At 37.8% G+C, this 3,562-nt stretch overlaps 1 pseudogene; it reads left to right on the forward strand.

The window, feature by feature from the left end:
- The first annotated feature begins 759 nt into the window (after positions 1-759).
- LOC100471304 lies at positions 760-3,020 on the forward strand (annotated as a pseudogene).
- The last annotated feature ends 542 nt before the right edge of the window (positions 3,021-3,562 follow it).

A 3,562-nucleotide genomic window follows, 5' to 3' on the forward strand; every position in this document is an offset into this window, starting at 1 on the left:
TAATTTCCAGAAATCTGATATTTGTGAAGGAATGAAAATGCATTGGCTTTGGTTATCCTCTATACATACCACCCTGATACAGATAACTGCATGTAATTTATGTGTGCTTAAAATGTCCACGTATTGTGATATTTTACAATTTAGATGTTTCACAAAGCCCGTTACGAGCAGTGATCTCAACCATGCATATATCAATGTGTGTACCAATAATTTGCAGAACACCTTATGATATCCAAGTTCTATGCACTTGGAATATAGGAAAATAAACCATTTTTGTTTACACCTGTGAAGCCGGCATCATACTTGCTTACTCGCTTTCAGACCCTGGGAGAAAACACCTTTATTCTTTAACAAAACTGCCTTTAGAAGGAAGATAGGAAAGTTTAATGATTAAGGTTGAACTTAACTGATTGAGGGTCTTAAATTGATTTCACTCCCAACAAAGACAGAAAATACCAAGAGCAAAGTAAAGGTATTATATTCTTATATATCTATTATTTGAAAAATCACTAATTGCCTCACAAATTATGTTCTCAATGAATAATCATTATTTTCACATCCCTACTTGTTTTGCTTGCAAATGCGCACACACACACCACAAAGAAGACAGATCATCTAATATGTTCAGGTACATCAGTGATAATACTTTTTAATTATTATTATAATTATTTTCTCATAGGTTATAGCGACTGAGGATCTTTGAAAACTGAATAGCCAGGATGATCGTTTATTTTCTCAGTGTTGCTGTTCTTCCACTAGGTGTCAGCATGACTCCAGCTCTTTAGGACAGTCAACCAGCAAAATGCCGTCTACATCTGTTCCACTTAATGTGCTTTTCAACAGAAATTTACCTGGTAAATTGATGAAAAATAATTATAAAAATGTCTGGTTATTTAATGACAATAGGAAAATTATAAGCTGGAGTGAGGGTATTCAAAATAAAACTTTTTCAAATTGATTTATAAAGACAGTGTCTTCAAGTAATATTCTAATATTCAGTTCTTTCTCTTTTGTTACAGTCAATGTATTGTATAAAATTTCACATATTTTCTGCATCTGATCCCCCAGGCCTGGAAAAATATCAGTCTTTTGAAACAAACAATGATTCCCCATCTTTTCATGAGAAGGTGAGGCTACCTTTAGGTGTCCTCCATTTTCACGGTCACCAAAATATTAAGGAAAGCCCAATCAGTACAGTCCAAGACATTGTCCCATTGCAGCCTGCCCTTTATTAGTTTTAAAGTATTCAGAATGATTACAAGTTTCTTTGAAACAAAAGTTATTGGAAACTGTGGATACAGATGGCAAAGGGTTTATTTACTATTTGTTTGTGCTTAGTCACTTACTCGCTTTGTGAAATGTCTGAAGTGACATTTCCGTAATGGTTATTTCTTTGCCAGGTTGGAGAGGAGCATGAGGCGTAACCAAAGTAAGTCTGAAATATTCCAGAAAATGCTTCACGATCCTCAAGTTTATTTTGCAACTGAAAAGAAATACTCCCAAGGGATAAGAGGAAGAAACAGAGATAGGAGCGGTATGGTTGGTCAGTATGACATCTATTTGGAATGGGCTTTAGACTAATTTCGGCCAAAAGGGTAATTTTTCTACTTCAGTTTTCCTTTTTCTAAAACAGTTTGGTCCAGGTGGTTTAGATGTGAAAAAAACCTCTGTAGCTGGAGAGTCAAAAATACAGAGAAAAAAAAAAACTTTAACAGTACTAAAAAGGCTTACAGGGCCATCTTTTATAACTTGTCTTCTTTTTTTGTTTCTTTCATGATCAGTTTTACTCTTTTCCTAACAAAGTTTTCTTTCCTTTATTTTTAGTTTCTGCCTCTTTTTCTTCTTCTAATCTCTACCCTCCCATACCTTTTTTTCTCTTCTTTCTTGGTTTCTCTACGCATGAGAAATTATTTTCCTCTAGTTTATTTAGATAAAGATATTTAAGAATTTTGTTGTTTGTGTTTGTATTTTTGGTTTTAAAATAAAGAACTGGTACCACCCCAGGGTGCTTTGCAGCATCAGTTCTTTTCTGCTGGCTGTTCTCTCAGGGAGCAGGCCTGTAGGCAGCAGCCAGGGTGGAATGGCATGATCCTGAGGCCCCACCTCCACAAGGACCGTCAGNTTAGTTTCTGCCTCTTTTTCTTCTTCTAATCTCTACCCTCCCATACCTTTTTTTTTCTTCTTTCTTGGTTTCTCTACGCATGAGAAATTATTTTCCTCTAGTTTATTTAGATAAAGATATTTAAGAATTTTGTTGTTTGTGTTTGTATTTTTGGTTTTAAAATAAAGAACTGGTACCACCCCAGGGTGCTTTGCAGCATCAGTTCTTTTCTGCTGGCTGTTCTCTCAGAGCAGGCCTGTAGGCAGCAGCCAGGGTGGAATGGCATGATCCTGAGGCCCCACCTCCACAAGGACCGTCAGTGGCACGTGGCCACGTGGTTCAACCAGCAGGCACGAAACATCTGCAGATGCAATGCCCCCACAAGCCAAGGCAGGCACCATGGCCCTGCACCCCGTGTACAGACCCCTTGGGCCCATTGTGAGGAGCCCCACAGTTAAGTACCACACTCAAGTGCGAGCTGGCAGGGGCTTCAGCTTGGAAGAATTATGGGTGCTGGCACCCACAAGAAGGTGGCATGGACCATTGGGATCTCAGTGGCTCCAAGAAGGCAGAACAAGTCCACCGAGTCCCTGCAGGCTGATGTGCAGGACTGAAACTGAAGGCCAACCGCTCCAAGCTCATCCTCTTCCCCAGGAAGCCCTTGGCCCCCAAGAAGGCAGACAGTGCTGCTGAAGAACTCAAATTGGCTACCCAGCTGACAGGACTGATCATCCCCTTACAGAATGTTTAGAAGACGGAGAGAGTCAGAGTCATTCCAGAAGAAAACAACTTCCAGGGGTTTGCCAGTCTTTGCATGGCCCGTATCAATACCCGGCTCATTGGCTTCCGGGCAAAAAAGCCCAAGGAAGCTGTAGGGTAGGACGTTGAAAAGAAAAAAAGTACCATTGGCAACTTGTGAAAATTAATTAATTAATTAAGTAAGTAAGTAAGCGAAGAACTGTTTAAGGAAGAAATAATATGTAGGTGTATTAGACCAAAGGTTGAGCATTCATTAGCTCACTTAATTATTTTTTTAATGAATAAGTGATTTCTTGGGAGAAACCATGCCCTTCAGGAACTACCACAGCTTTCAGCCTATTTAAGTAAATTCAGTATTCCAAGCAATGATTTAGTTCAAAATACACAAAAATACCATTGTTATAGATAAAACTGAAATTCTGCCTTCAAGTACAAAGCATTTAAGTGTTAAGTTGACAAAATAATTGTTATCCTGCAACACCTACATTTCTGTTCTGATGTTATATTTTTAATAATAAAAGAATTTTATTGCTTGGTCAGGATTCCTGTAGCAGAGATGCTTGTATAATGGTGCAAAATTTAATATATATTTTACAATAAAGATTGAAATGGCAAAAATCTCAGAATATATAGATAAATGCATCTTAATTATTTTATTGATATTATTATTATTACATACATGGCTAGTGACATCATATTCTA

This window comes from Ailuropoda melanoleuca, unplaced genomic scaffold, assembly GCF_002007445.2.
Source record: "Ailuropoda melanoleuca isolate Jingjing unplaced genomic scaffold, ASM200744v2 unplaced-scaffold954, whole genome shotgun sequence".
NCBI lineage: Eukaryota > Metazoa > Chordata > Mammalia > Carnivora > Ursidae > Ailuropoda > Ailuropoda melanoleuca.